Raw genomic sequence first — 17225 nt, 5'->3', positions numbered from 1 at the left:
GACTCAACAGTGTAGTCTCATTTAGCCGTTTGCTAGCTAACCGCCCTTTTTCAGATTCAGATTTCTTTTATTCACACATACTTGAAAAAATATACAACTTGAAAAATGAAGGAAAACCAGAGTGTGCAAATGGGAACCCCGAGGAAGCTTTCTGAGCTTTTGGTGGGGACCCACAAGAAACATAAATTATGACATTAAATAAACAAACAATATGACATTTTAACGGCACGTAAAAGCTTTAACAACTCATAAAAGTGGTCCTCATGTGTGAAGATGATCCTGCTGAACACTGGTTCGCGTTTGAATAAGCTTGCGTTAACCACAGACCTTATTTGAAGCGTCGCGCCAAAAACCCATTCAAAAATGCCATAGGCGAAAACAGTGAAGAACCGGGAGTGTTAGCATCGATGTTTTCCGGACTCATTCCTGCAGCTCTCTATTGTTTTAGATATTATATGAATATAGCCGGCCCTGCTTTGATCACAGTCATTAGAGTTGACCTGTAAGAAAATAGGATTGGAAAGTGGGAGAAGTGCTTTCTCCACACTAAAAACAAGCAGGATTTTGCTGCCTCTTCCCTCACTAAGTACACTTTGAGCCCTGGAGGTTTATGGGTATTATAAAAAGGAAATATGAAAGGACATCATCATCTTGAACTGCTCACAAAACTGCACAGCGGGTTAGAAGACAGGACGGGGTTAATGGGGTTAGCTGTAATTATTGAGGTAACGACGACGCCACAGTCTGCCCTTCTGTGCATCTGTAAAAAGGGCTGAAATTCACCTTTAAAATGCAGTTCAGACTCCAGAATAAAATGTCCGCATTGTGCGCTTCTGCAATTTGGATTATGTAGAATATCACGTTTCTGAACCGAAAATACATTGCATAACACGTTTCTAGATAACAATGTTATACACGTCGTCATAGAGTCTGCTATTGAAATAACGTGGTGGCCAGTAAGGGTGTTGTGGTCAGGGTGGAGGGAGGGCGTAAACACTTGCCTTCATTTCCCACTGAGCTGGGTTTAATCCCCAGGGTGTCCAAAGTCTACGTTTCAACCAAAAATCAGATTTAACGTTTAAGTTATTTAAGCCTAACCCAAACCATAATCCTAACTTTAAAGGAACTCTTCGCCCATTTTCAATGCCGAGTTATTTTGCACATAATCTCACACATATCTGAAAACTGAAAACAGTTTTGCAGACATTCATTTAGTTTGATAGAATTGAGTTGATTTGAATTAAGTTGTGTACCAGTGATGTGATTCATGCACAAATGACAGCGATCACTTTCAAATTAACCACCGTGTTGTTTCAAACTCACGTTAGGTTTGCAGAAATTAACGTAAAATGCCACATCGATCTCTCAATGCCATTTGCCAAGAAGAAGTATCCCAACCTTTCCTCACACTCAGTCCAGTCCTCGTCTCCCTCCACATATTCACAGATAGTCCCAAACGTAGCCCTCCGAGCGCGAGGCACCTCTGCTGGCTCTGTGTCGTCGCTGTGCCGCTCCTCTGCCGACTCTGCACCACTGCTCATAGGTAGCCGCCTAGCTAGCTAGCACACTGTAACCTAGCTAAAGCTAATAACAAAACAAACGGGGCGTCATGCCCGAAAATCCAGTTCACCTCGTCGCCAAAAATGTGTGGTAACGTGACAACTGAATGTGCCTGTATTTTTATACAGACAATAGACAGCGGCACGGCTGGTGTTTTTTGAGCAGATGAGAACAACCACACTGATCTGAGAACAGCGGAAGTAACCCCCAAGTATCCTTTAGCAACGTAAAAGGCAGACATTTTGTTTCAGATTTAAATTGAGAATTAAAATGCAGAAGTGTCCCAATGCCGACATTCTATTCTGCCGATTGGGTTGCTAAAAGGGGCGGAATGCACCTTTTACAATGAGGACCGGACAGAGTAGGCTAGTCCTTCTTCCCTCCACGGACTTAAAATGGACGCAATCACCGTGGTTCTGGTCCCACAGGACGCCGTGGGATGTAATCAGCGGTACGTAAAAGAGCGAGTTTGAGAGCGTGGCTCATCTGTCAAACAGGAAGACGACGCTCAGCCGTGACACCCGGAACAGATTGCATTGATTTTCAGCTGGCCAGCTCCCACGACGCCGCCGCTAATGTACACGGAGGCACTGTATTATGCATTAGGGAGGAGAATATGGCCGCGTGACCTTTTTCTCAGGCGTACCCATACCGAGCCAAAGTGCTTACTCAACGGGACTCGGAACACACCGTCGAGTCGACCCCGCGTGATGAAATGAATTTTTGTAAATCACATGCTTTGACACAGAGCAATCATCTGCAATCTGTGACTTCCCTCTCTGCTTCCCTCCAAAATGCCACGCGTCAAGATGCCTCACTCTCTCCACATGTCGAGCAACTCCACATTGCCACAGTGGGATGCATAATCGCTCATGCGCTATAGGTGTGAATAATATTACAATAGTAATGGTGCAATCATAGTCAAGTATAGGCTATAGTGTATTATACTATACTGTACTATAGATGCAAGCAGAGTGAAATGCACTTCTTTTTCACTATATGGCTGTATAATTGAGCCGGATTATTAGCATTAATAAAACATACTTTAATACGTTCAAAATGCTGCATTCACAAGTCTGTTGAATATCTATGACACCTTTGCTGTGGGCAAACAGGTGGTTTAGTATGAAGCAAAACAGATGGCTTAAAGGGACACACCACTTTTTTGGAAGTTTAGCTCATTTGCCACATCCCCCCCACATAACCAAGATACACCTTGCTTTACCGGCACTGTCCGCTCAGTTTACAGTGAGCTACATTGGTGAAGTTAGTCATTATCGCCATAGAATGGAGGCTAATGGTACAGCTGTTAAAAATCTGCCAAAACACACATCTCACGGCGCCAAAATACATGTTGTGCTTCGGGTACTCACCACACGATGAAATGTTAATCCAAAATGCACATAATATGTCTTTTTGGAAGGAAAAGAGGTCGGCGGCCATGTTTGCAAAGTAGTGCCGGCTACCTCTTTTTTTTTGCCGGTAAGGCATGGTGTATCTTGGTTATGTGGGGGGGGGTGTAGCAAATGAGCTAAACTTCCAAAAAAGTGGTGTATCCCTTTAACGTCATCATTCCTTTTGTTGAATTGTATGTCTATTTTAGCAATCCTCTAAAGAAGCCTGCACGGGCAGGTTTATATTAAAATGAACATGATGCCATCCAGCCTTAGAGCTTCTACTAAGTTCTCCTTTTCTCACTTTTAGGATAATGCTAATGGCCTACAGGTACATGTAGGCGTACTGAGCATAGAGACACTGCAGAGCGCGTCATCATTCAGAAACCACGCCCAAACGGGGGGAAACAAAAACTCCCCCCCCAATCCTGGCATTCTCCTATGTCACGTGTTGCACACAAAGATCATATATACGGAAAATGAACACTCCAACTTACTTCCTTGACAGCTAGATAAACATTTATCTTCTCGCCAATTCTCAATGTTTTGCTCGGGAGTACAAACAAACTTTAATTGGCAATTTTTTACATTTGTTGTCTGCGCAGCCCACCACACAACAGCTTTTAGCTATGTTTAATTCAAGGAAAATGACACTGGTGTTTGGAAGTGAATGGAGAGCTTTTCCCTGTGATGGGCGTGGCCTATTTCATGCAGTGTATCTATACTACTGTAGCCTATATGCTAAAGCATTAGCATGCTCACTCACTCATCTAGCCTTCCAGAGGCACAGATGGTTTTGGTGTCAGTCATCCTGTCTATATCTTTGTGGTGGCCTGAGAGAACCCTCCACATGTCGCTGCTACACATTTCATTGACATTTTAACTCATTGAGTGCCAGCCACTTTTGGAGAACGGACGCTCCCAGTGCCAGAGTTTCAGAGCGTTTTCAGTGATTTCGCGAGGCCCACAGAATATTGTGTGATATTACTATGTAAACACCGAACACGCACAAAGAACGATGAGACTCTCTTCTATCATCTGCAAAAAGAAGTTTATTGATATCATTTTCCGTTCTTTAGTTATCAGCCGGAGAAGATAGGTTGATTTGAGCAAAAACACACGTTTCAATTTAGAATCTGAGATATTCAGCCTTTTGTGAAATGAAGTATTTCAAGCACATCATTGACTCTGAAGCTAATATTTTCTGATGTAATGACACCTCAAAAATAATTTCCTTCAATAAAACAGTGAAAACAAAGGAATTTTGTTTGGCCAAATAATATTTTTTAGCTGCAACCAGCAGCGCTGGCCCCTGCGTGCGCAGACCCTACACCTTCTTGCTGGTCTTGATTTACTGCTGGTGGGCATCAGATATTCTAGCTTGTTTGCCTGTCTGTGTGCATCGAGCCTGCTGTCTGGGTCTGTGTTTACTGTCAATGGTTGTATGCTGTAGTGCCCTGCGTGCCCCACCCCCCTCCTCCTCCTCCTCCTCCGTGGGAGTGTCTCTGGGGCTCTGCTGCGTTTGCTCTGCGTTTGCTCTGCACTGAAAAGTGCGCTGCACCCCGCTTTTTCACAGCCTGTCGCCGGCTCCCAGCTGAGAATAATGTAACTTTTCAGAAAGACGCTGGTGTCGGCAACTAAATCATATGGAGGGGCTATCGCAGCGGAGACGGAGGGGCTCAATTGTGGCAGCAGATTGACTGCTGTTCACAGGCACAGCTAACGTTATGCTTCATGCATATCGATGCGATTTCCGTTTCCCATGACTTCTTCTCTCTTTTTTCCTCGCCTTTCTCTAATCTGGAGAGCACTGTCGCCACCTAATGGGTCCCTAAAATAGCTTTTACACATTCAACATCCACCATACTTTCACAGGAGATGGATCTGGCTTTGATCCACGTCCCACCGTCAAAAAACGCAATTGACGAACATACTCGTCCTTGGCACTCTACGTTACTAAACGAATTGACGAACATACTCGTCCTTGGCACTCAATGAGTTAATGAATCTTTAACCACCTTATTTTTGAATGCCCTACTGTAAAAAATAATTGTGAGTACAAGGTCTGGTTTAACGTGACTTATTGTTGCAGCTTGCCATTTCCTTTGTTATACTCGGCTGCAGACCTATGCTGCAATACCGAATTATAAACCGGAAGCTGGAGCACGTTATAAAAGTTATAAATATAGTCACGTTATAAAGAACTAACCGATGCTGGGGGTCAGTATGGAAACAGTGTTACTCGAAATGGTTAAAAGTTAAATCAATTTGGTCATTCAGTGGCGTTTTACTGCCATGTAAAGTAACTAATGCTAGCCGCTAGCATTAGCTACACTAGCCGACTATCCATAATGCATTACATTATCCCAGCACCCGAACGGGTGTAAAATCCTCATAGACGTTTTTTTTGTCAAGTTACTAGAAGGGCCGTCAAAGGGGTCACGTGACCCCTGTGAGTTAAAATAAAATATATCTTTGCACTCGATCGAGTTCCAAATCCCTACTTTCTTGACTTTTCCTGAATATGTCTGTTGTACGACCCTGTGTTCATACATTTTCAAAATCAGACCGATATCATGCGCTATCTACGCTTTGATGACAAGAGCACAAGGGCTGCCGGCCTTGTGGAGGACAAATTTGCCATGATAGCAGAGACACCTCCCCTCTCCCCGGCCAGTACATTTAGCATTTGAATAGAATTCATTTCGCATTTGAATAGAATTGACAGGGAGACTCCACACAAGAGGTGCAAATGCACAGCCTCTCATTCAAATGACTAGGGGTCAGTCGACCCCTCTTCTGGCCCTTGTGGTAGGTAAAAATGTCCCGGCTTTGCTAGTGTTAAAATAGTCTATTACACCGGAAGAAGCACCCATCAGGCAGATCAGGCAAAAATGGCCGCCAAAAATAAGGTGGATACAGGGGAGCCTCACTGAGAGCAATGCTCTCTTTTTCAGGAGTGCCCTGTTCACATTACATACATCATATAGAGCAAATCTAATGTAGCAAATGTAGCAATTGTAATGTGGAATGTTTAAAACCATCTTTCTCATCTTTTACTTTTAGACCCATAACAGATTAAAATACTCAGAACTTTTGATCTGAGAGAGCTATGTCAGTCATTCAAAAAGTTATAGGGAAGAGTTTCTATTTTGGAAATGTAAAAAAATGAAAATGTCACATTTTCACCAGGTAAGGTGACCAATAGGGGTGGGGGTGGGGAATCGATACAGCATTATGCGATATTTTGTGTGGCAAACATTATAATTATGTAGCTGAGTAGCCTATCCCTGCAGCTCGCATACGCAGCCTCGCCTGCTCTATGGCATCACTGGTGACATCATCACGGATGACATCACTGATGACATCATCACTGATGACGTCACCACTGATGACATGATCACTGAACTTATAGCCTCAGCCAGGAATCACTGATGACATCACATCGTCATTAGGTAATTAGGGAAATTACCTAATTAAAAAATTCTCCTCCGTCAACTCTTTACACTTCCTGAAGGTTTCAGCCCAATCACACGCAAAACGGCATAGCTGTGGCCAACCAAAATTCTTGAAACAAACAGATTGCCCACATGCTCCCTTTTATAATAGGATAACTTGTCAGGTGCATGCAAAGTTTATGACAGGTTTTAATGACAGTGGTGTTCAGTCTGTCTACTTGACAATTTTGCTGCAAATAAAAATGATTGAAGTGAGATGAACAGACTGGAAACTTTATCTTAGATAAAACAGATGCTGACAATTTTCCTTTTGGGACATCATTTGCAGTGGAACAAAAGGTAATAATTTGCAATATATCACAACACTCAATATTGCAATACAGTAGGCTACTTGCATATCGCAATAATATTGTATTGTGACTTAAGTATCGTGATAATATCGTATCGTGGGGCATCTGGTGGTTCCCACCTCTAGTGACCAATGGGCCAGAACCCTGCTTGGTAACCTAAGATTTTCATACGGCTTTCAATGGAGCCTTTTAGGATCTCATGATGGATTAAATGCATTCTGAGGCGTGTGGAAACAGTTACTGTGAGGTATTGGCATGAAAATTGGTAGCCTACTGTATATGAAAAATAATTATTGACACAATTTCACAAAATATCCCGCGGTTGGCTGCTTCAGTCCAAAATTATCAGTATTGCCCTTCAAAAACCCATCAAAATCCCATTATTGTGTTGTATCGTTTACCTATAGGCTACTTTGGATACCCTCATGAGTTGTAGTTGTATCAATTGTTGACATATGCTACTAGAGCCTACCTGTGCTTGCCCCTCCCTATGCTACTTTAGTCTATGGATTGAGTTTTGTAAAGTTGCCTTGGTACTCAACCATTTGCATGATACAGTAACACTTCTACTCTAACCTTGCGAGGCAGCTGGATTCACGCGAATTCATGAATATCACAATCACATGATGAATCCGTCTTGCCACGCTCCAATCTATTGGTTTGAATCCCAACCACCAGTGTTTCGCACCAATCAGCATCCTATGAGGCAGCTAGGGGAGGGGATTTAGGTGTGACACCAGGGAGAAGTGAATGAGGCAGCTAGGGGAGGGATTTAGGTGTGACACCAGGGAGAAGTGAATGAGGCAGCTAGGGGAGGGATTTAGGTGTGACACCAGCTAGGGGAGGCGATTTAGGTGTGATACCAGTGAGAAGTGAATGAGGCAGTTAGGGGAGGGATTTAGGTGTGACACATGGGAGAAGTGAATGAGGCAGCTAGGGGAGGGATTTAGGTGTGACACATGGGAGAAGTGAATGAGGCAGCTAGGGGAGGAATTTAGGTGTGACACCAGTGAGAGGTGAATGAGGCAGCTAGGGGAGGGATTTAGGTGTGACACCAGGGAGAAGTGAATGAGGCAGCTAGGGGAGGGATTTAGGTGTGACACATGGGAGAAGTGAATGAGGCAGCTATGCGAGTGATTTAGATGTGACACCAGGGACAAGTGAATGAGGCAGCTAGGGGAGGGATTTAGGTGTGACACCAGCGAGAGGTGAATGAGGCAGCTAGGGGAGGGATTTAGGTGTGACACCAGGGAGAGGTGAATGAGGCAGCTAGGGGAGGGATTTAGGTGTGACACCAGTGAGAGGTGAATGATGCAGTTAGGGGAGGGATTTAGGTGTGACACCAGCTAGGGGAGGGATTTAGGTGTGACACCAGTGAGAAGTGAATGAGGCAGCTAGGGGAGGGGATTTAGGTGTGACACCAGTGAGAAGTGAATGAGGCAGCTAGGGGAGGGATTTAGGTGTGACACCAGTGAGAAGTGAATGAGGCAGCTAGGGGAGGGATTTAGGTGTGACACCAGTGAGAAGTGAATGAGGCAGCTAGTAGTCTCTTAAAACAGACTGTCTTATCTACATCCGGCAGATGCAGCTATATACAGTCTGTACTTCGTGGGGGAGAATCATGCACCAAACGGAAGAGGAAGTTGAAAGGCGGGACTTCCGCTCATTCGTCCAATCAGAATTTAACATTAGCTAACTAGCTGTATACTGCTGTAGCTATCGTTAGCTAACGCTGATTAGTAAGACGAACGATAAGCTCAGTAACGTTAGCAACTTACCTCATCACTTTCGTTTAACTCTGGAATAAGTGCACGTCTTGCACGAGGTTCCTCCAAGCCGCGGATACATCGTTTACGTCTATCAGGGTCTTATTTCACCGGTTTCGTCGGCGTAGCTTCCATGGTAATTCTAAAGCACTGCTAGCATTAGCAACCTGCATCGGTTTAAGTTTCCGGGGGGAACATATTTTTCGTGGACACGCGTGTCGTGATTGGTCAGATTCCGTCGAACTTCCTTCCGGTCTGAAGGTTTTTTTCACTACTTCCTTGTGCATGTTCTGGGGGTCTGACGTACAGACGGTATGGCGAGAGCATTTGAAAATTGCGGAAGCCAACTCGTCTGTTCTAAGAGACTAGGCAGCTAGGGGAGGGATTTAGGTGTGACACCAGGGAGAAGTGAATGAGGCAGCTAGGGGAGGGATTTAGGTGTGACACCAGGGAGAAGTGAATGAGGCAGCTAGAGGAGGGATTTAGGTGTGACACCAGTGAGAAGTGAATGAGGTGTGATTTCTAACCCCACATAGGATAAGCAATAACCACGCCCTGTGGCGCCGGGATTGGCCAGGAGCAACACTGGAGGGCACGCAGCCCAGCGATTTCATGAACCAACTGAATAGCTCTTGAGAACGGACAGCGATTTCGAGAGCGGACATTGAGAGCGGACATTGAAATTAATTATGGCCACCTACCTTCCTTAGCATAGTAGCCTAATAATAATAAGCATAATAATTGTAATCTACACAATGTACACAATCTACAAAAACATGCAATAATATAAACAGTGTTGTGTTCACGTTCATAGCTCATATAATATAATGTATCATTATCGTTAATTTCAAGCTCAATTCTTACCCAGAGAAAAGGTACAGCACTGAAAATGTAACAAGCAATAGTTTTTTAAACATCTTTATTTTAAAAGATGAAAAACCCCAGGTGCTTTAGTCCCAAGCTTCAATGCTCCTGGCCAATCCCGGCGCCACAGGGCGTGGTTATTGCTTATCCTATGTGGGGTTAGAAATCACGCGTGAATGAGGCAGCTAGGGGAGGGATTTAGGTGTGACACCAGTGAGAAGTGAATGAGGCAGTTAGAGGAGGGATTTAGGTGCGACACCAGTGAGAAGCGAACCCGTGATAGACGTTATAGACAGGTGGTTCATCCAGCTGTCATCTGGCAGTGTCAGGCTATGAGAATGGTAGAAAAATAAATATTGGCACAAATATCCCACTGTTGGCTGATCAGTCCAAAAGTATCAGTATCGCCCTTCAAAAATCCATATTGATTCAATCCCATTATTGTGTTTACCTCTATTATTTTATTTCATTTTTATTTTTTTACAACAGCGCCTGCAGTCATTCTGCTGCATGGAACAAACGATAGGCTCCTGTTCTTAGCAATGTAAGCGCAAATGATGACGTGCGACTATACAGAGTGCGCTCGTGTGTGTTTGACATGGAACACTAACGTTACACTGGTAGAAAAACAACTGGAGGGTCCCTTTAAAGTGGGTATTGGAGTGAATATCAAAGACAGACTACTTGGGAAACATATTCAGATATGACTGATTTCAGTGACTGTAGCCTACATGTTATTTGACTTCATTAAAAACCCCACAGTAGGGGAGAGTGGGGTGAGTTGTGCCACTTTTTACTTGAGGTGTCTTTAAAGTGAGGGCATGACAGTAATGCCTCCAACTACAATATGTAAATATATTTCAGGATGTTGTGCACCACTGGGAACACTCCCTTTGGATCTTAAATAAACTGTTAAAAAAATATGGCTATTCTTAAAAAAGTGGTCTCTTGGCACAACTTGCCCCCGGTGCGGGGTAAGTTGTGCCTTTGGAGAGAATAAGTTGGGGTAAATTGTGCCATTGATTACTGAAGTAAAACAGAACATTTTCATCTCATATACTGTAATGCTATATCAAAGCAAGACAAAATAAAGATAACACTAAAGTCCAGTGTACTATAACAGGGTTAAACAAGGCTAAACGGTAGCAGCAGTTGACCTACATATTTAACATTTTCAGAAATAAAAATTATGTTCAAAATGAACAAAATCAACTATCACAGAGCCAGGCTACACTTGCCAATACTGCAATATTCTTCAACAAGGTCTATTTAAACATTTAAAGGATGGGTTTACCGATGGGGAATATGAATATATATTAATTCTTAAAAAATCTTAAATTTCGAATCCGTTGAAATTTTTGAAATTGCTTGTTCACAGCCAGAGAAAAAAAAAAATGAAAAAAAAAAAAAAAAAAAAAAAATGGGCCAGGTGACGCGTTTCGACGCGAAACGCGTCACCTGGCCCATTTTTTTTTTTTTTTTTTTTTTTTTCATTTTTTTTTTTCTCTGGCTGTGAACAAGCAATTTCAAAAATTTCAACGGATTCGAAATTTAAGATTTTTAAAATTTCACTAAATCAACTGCAACTGCACTGGCACAACTTAACCCAGGCCTTTTGGCACAAATCACCCCATCCCCACCATTTTAACAAACTTGTATCATATAGCTGGTTTGGAGCTAACATCATGCTAACAGTATAGCCTCATATTGTAGCTTACTAAAACACTAACACATGTGTGAAATGTTTTCAAGCTTGTCTATAATTGTTCAGACACAACAATCAATAAACCTTGATCATAAAAAAATTACTTTGAGAGGCAAAAAACAGTTTTTTGAACTTAAATGTGCTTAGCTCTTGTGCCATCTGCCTCCCTTCTTTGCAGAGTGAGTAAAATGGATGCCTCTTCAAAAATGTGTGGTCAGATGACCAATTTCTTCTATGGTTTTCTAGATACAAGGGGTGGCACAACTTCCCCACTGGCACAACTCACCCCACTCTCCCCTACACCAAGCTCTTAAGTTTCTGTCTGTTTTTGCCAGAGCCTTAAAGAACGTAAAAGACGCGCCGTCTCATTGAAGCTGCATTGGCTTTTCTATTTCTTTTTCTTCAATCGCTGTGAAATTCACTAAGTTGTTGATCCTATAAGAGGACTGCTTCCTTTCTGCCACTATTATGCTGGCTCTAGTTATAGCCATACAAATACCACGGTAATCCAATTTCAAAGTCTAGCAGCCACTTCAATGCCACAAAAACAGGCTATGAAAAGCCGACGAATACGTATGTTCACTTCCATTCGCTCACTTGGGGAGATTTTCATCTGGGTAAGCTGGTCAGAAATCAATCAATAATGCTTTAATACATCATTTGCATTCAATAAAAAATATGCTTTTTTTTTAATTACAAATGGCATTTCCACAAATGCTACAACATAAAGAGCGTGTTTCACTCAGCCTGGTCGTCAGAATAAAATGTCAGCATTGTATGTTTTTGCAATCGCGGATAGAATGTATAATATCACGTTTCTGAACCAAAATAAGTTGCATATCAGGTTTCTAGATAATGTGTATATCAAGGTTATACACGTCATAGAGTGCTATATAAATAGTGTTCGATCCCCAGTCAGGGTCACAGTGTTTCCAAATTCTACATAAACCGTGAGTCACATTAAACGCTTTTGTTATGTAAGCCGGTTAGGCTAGGTTAGGTTTGGGTTACAAACCATAATCCTAACACTGGCATTCCACTGGTTGCATTTGCGTTGCGTTACGGCTGTGCTCCGGTTTTGCTCCGTGCTCTGTGCTCCGCCAACACTAACCGGCTGCGTGCAGAGCCCGTCACGGCTCCGCTCCGCCAGACAGCTGGAGCGACGAGACCGACAAGTTCTCGCGGTGAAATCGCGCGAGACAATTTGCATGTGGGATAAATACAACAACAAACAGGCAGAAGATCATTGTTCCCAACTGGAGAAGCAGAGGAGGGGTGGACTTGCTTGGTGTTGTCCTTGTAAAAAGGATGTGTCGTGTCATATATTATTTTGTGGTTTTCCACTTCAATGGTTCACTTTTCCTCATACATGTTTGTCCTCATCACTGACATCACTGGTCCACACTAACTCAAATGAATAACTCATTAACTCAAATCAACTCTCAATAACTGTCAAACTAGATGAATGATGAATAGTTTGACAGTTATTGAGAGTTGATTTGAGTTAATGAGTTATTAATTTGAGTTAGTGTGGACCAGTGATGTCACTGGTCCACACTTTAACACTCAATAACTGTCAAATTAAATGACAGACTTCAAAACCGTTTACAGTTTTCTGATATACTACTGATGTTCTAATGATACAAAGCTGGTTGAAAATGGGCGGAGTGTTCCTTTAAGTTATTTTACTTGCCTAAACGTATTACCAAATTAGTTTTATTTGCATTTAATGATGGAAAGGCAGCAACGTTTTATTTATTTTTATTTTTTATTATTCATTTTATGGGTTGGTTTTGCTCTCTTCTCTCCTTCTTAACACAGGAGTTAACTTGTAGCAGCTGCACACATGGATTATACATCATTTATTCTCTTGTAATGCTGTAATCTCCCGTATTCTGGCATCCAAGGACATGTTTTAGATGCAGCACCTTCTATTTTCTTCAAATCAATTGAAAGACAGATGAAGCTACTGCATCAGGAATGAGACGTGTGAGACGGACGTCGCAGCCCATCAATTCACCATGTTCCTCCACCTCCATCAATTCACCGTGTTCCACCACCTCCGCCTGCAATATTTGCTCAACACTTCCCAAACTGTTAGATCACACAAGTTTCCATTGTGACGTCAGTGCTGCAGAGTGCATGAAGGGCATCTAACAATACAATGTCTGCCTCTGCAGCAGGACCGCTGCACTGAATGTATTGCCAGCATATTGATTGACCCCCCCAACCCACCATGGATGTATTAGCAAATCCACAGGCAGGCTTTGCCTTCTGTCCACACCTGAGGGATTCAGCCTTTCTAGTGGAAACGCTCAGTACTCGTACCTTAGACAATTAAGAGAGAGTGGCATGTAGCTCCGTTCGAAGGCGTGTCCAGCGCAGGCTAATTAACCATTTGGAGCATGTGCTAATTACAAAGTGGCACAAATATGAGTGTCCTAATAATCAACGCCTCCCCTGTCAGAGCGGCCGAGCCAAAAGACACACGCGTTTCTATTTGTCATGTCTACGCAGTCACACTCACAACGCTTCCTAATGTGTGCAAGGGCGAGCCGACAGCAGAACAGCACACGCACGCACGCACGCGCGCGCACGCACGCACACACACACACACACACACACACACACACACACACACACACACACACACACACACACACACACACACACACACACACACACACACACACACACACACACACACACACACACACACACACACACACACACACACACACACACACACACACACACACACACACACACACACACACACACACACACACACACACACACACAAAAGTTAAGTGCAGCCAGTAGTTTCCATGAAGCAAACACACTGCAGTGACAGCGAGCGCAGTGAGACGAGTGCTCCTGGTCACCTTGTCCATTTCATTTCACAACTAAATAGATTCTGTGGCTATTGGTGGAAAACAGGACGTGTACTTCCTGCATCCCTGCATTCCCTGACCTTACAATGAATGAACTGTATAGGCTCTATACTGTTTGGTGAAGTGAGTTGAGTTAGGTACAGCTGCCAGAACTTATTACAAAGTTTTATATATATATATATATATATGTACATATATATTTGTATATACATATATATATTCTAGAGAGAGAGAGAGAGTGAGAGAGAGAGAGAGATAGAAGGAAGCTTCTGAACAATTGTAAAGTTCCAAACTTGAATTCCTTATCATAAGTAATGTATGATTTGACACCAATATCATCAGATTGTTCTAGGCACCATTATTGCAGTCACAATAGGTACCATAGGTTGCCAGTCTGTGTCTGCAGGACAATCCCCCCCCCCCCCCCCCCCCCACACACACACACACACACACACACGCACACACTCCAAATTCATGGTGCCCCGATATCCAATTCTGTTTGCAATCCCTTTGGCTATAAGTGTATATAGCAAATTATGCTTTCATCGCAAAATGCACAATTGTTATGCTCAACTGCCCCACTAGAGGGGGCTGAGCCCGACTCTACTGTGCAGACTGCGGTTGCAAATGATAATGTCACACAAGCAAGATGGCAGCTCGCTGAAACAAGACATTTTGGCTTCCTTTCTGCATAGTGTATAGTGTAGAAGGAAATTGTCTGCTCACTTTGCAGGCTGCACCGAGCAGGTCGGGCCTCCGCTCGTGGCCTCCCCAGATGTTTCTTCAAATATGTGGTTCAATGTTTCTCGTGACAAAATAAGATAAAATAGCAAATAGGCAATGTAGAATTAAAAGGTGAAATAAATGATGAAGTCAGGCGTGGAAGAGATTACTGCTGTGGTTTTTATTCCAAGATTTTGCGGAGAAGTTTACAGCGTGAACAGGACAGAGTGTTTGAGCAGGAAGATCTCAGATGGCTGCTAGCTACTGTCTTGACAGCTGTTGACTTTTATAGGCTAATCAGAACGCCAAAACAACCATTTCACACACAGTTCCTGCACATTCAGCCAAGGTCGTCCTAACCCCTCATCCTGTCCGTTCCTGGCAGCTGGCAGGGCTTCTGTTTTTTATAATTGGTCAGTTGTGAAATCATAGAAGATCATTAATTTTAATATTTCCGCCAACACTTATAACAACATGAATTTCCCATCAACAATCACCAACAATATTATGGTTTGGGGACAAACTGCTCATTATTTCCGATAATATCAAGTCAACATGATTTCTTTAGGGACAAACTGCTCATTAATTTCTGACATTTTGGCATAATAATAATTTCACAATAATTTCTTTCCCAAATCCTCAGGCCTCTTGACCAAAGAGCCAAGTCGCAGGTTCAAATCCTTCCACAATAGCGGTAGGAAGTGGGACGTGTCATCCATATTGAATGGTTCAGCAGTGAGTTAGGAGCCACCAGTGTAACGCATGCTGCGCCCTGCATGTATCAGGCAGAAGCCACGCAGGGTATATTTGTTTCTTTAAGGTCTGTCTGACAACGACAGTGGCCATCAATCAACATTACTGTCTTCTCCTCGCAGGCAGATGGGCTGCTATTAATGTAGCAGTCAACCACAGTGTCTTCCCCCGTGTAGTGTCTCCGTTACCCAGTCAAGCACAGTGTCTTCCCCCGTGTAGTGTCTCCGTTACCACGTGAAGCACAGTGTCTTCCCCCGTATAGTGTCTCCATTACCCAGTCAAGCACAGTGTCTTCCCCCGTATAGTGTCTCCGTTACCCAGTCAAGCACAGTGTCTTCCCCCGTATAGTGTCTCCGTTACCCAGTCAAGCACAGTGTCTTCCCCCGTGTAGTGTCTCCGTTACCACGTGAAGCACAGTGTCTTCCCCCGTATAGTGTCTCCATTACCCAGTCAAGCACAGTGTCTTCCCCCGTATAGTGTCTCCGTTACCCAGTCAAGCACAGTGTCTTCCCCCGTGTAGTGTCTCCGTTACCACGTGAAGCACAGTGTCTTCCCCCGTATAGTGTCTCCATTACCCAGTCAAGCACAGTGTCTTCCCCCGTGTAGTGTCTCCGTTACCACGTGAAGCACAGTGTCTTCCCCCGTATAGTGTCTCCGTTACCCAGTCAAGTACAGTGTCTTCCCCCGTATAGTGTCTCCATTACCCAGTCAAGCACAGTGTCTTCCCCCGTGTAGTGTCTCCGTTACCCAGTCAAGCACAGTGTCTTCCCCCGTATAGTGTCTCCGTTACCCAGTCAAGCACAGTGTCTTCCCCCGTATAGTGTCTCCGTTACCCAGTCAAGCACAGTGTCTTCCCCCGTATAGTGTCTCCATTACCGCGTGAAGCACAGTGTCTTCCCCCGTATAGTGTCTCCGTTACCCAGTCAAGCACAGTGTCTTCCCCCGTATAGTGTCTCCGTTACCGCGTGGAAACACAAGCACAGTGTCTTCTGTCTTCCCCCGTGTAGTGTCTCCGTTACCGCGTGGAAACACAAGCACAGTGTCTTCTGTCTTCCCCTGTATAGTGTCTCCGTTACCCAGTCAAGCACAGTGTCTTCCCCCGTATAGTGTCTCCGTTACCGCGTGGAAACACAAGCACAGTGTCTTCCCCCGTATAGTGTCTCCGTTACCGCGTGGAAACACAAGCACAGTGTCTTCCCCCGTATAGTGTCTCCGTTACCGCGTAGAAATGGCGGCTAGTATTTGTTTGATCACCCGTACAGACGCACAATATAGTTGTCATGCATGCAAGGGAGGATGGTGTGCTTCTCTTGGGGATTCATTGGAATGCTTTTGAGGACAAAATGGAAGAAATCTAAGATGCATCTCCCAGACGACATCTTACATAATCTATACCATTAGATTCTACTATCTAGTATTAATAATAGTTTCACTAGGCTATAGGACCACGCCATCAACCACTTTGGTTCACTGCAAGGACCACACCATCAACCATTGCAGGAACGTTGAACAGATTTATTACAATAAGCAGGTGATCAACAACGATTGAATATGCAGAAATGAATGACAGAGTTTATTGTATGTACACGATGAATGCCGTCTGCGGTGTGGGGAGGCTTTGTGGGGATCAGCCGCATGCAGCGCCCGGCCTATGACAGACCCCCATTCTTATAGTGTCCGAGAGAGAGAGAGAGAGAGAGAGAGAGAGAGAGAGAGAGAGGAGAGAGAGAGAGAGAGAGAGAGAGGAGAGAGAGAGAG

The sequence above is a fragment of the Poromitra crassiceps genome, assembly GCF_964638095.1.
Source record: "Poromitra crassiceps genome assembly, chromosome: 3".
Lineage (NCBI taxonomy): Eukaryota > Metazoa > Chordata > Actinopteri > Beryciformes > Melamphaidae > Poromitra > Poromitra crassiceps.
The sequence above is the reverse complement of the archived record's forward strand: the minus strand, read 5'-3'. Positions refer to the sequence as shown.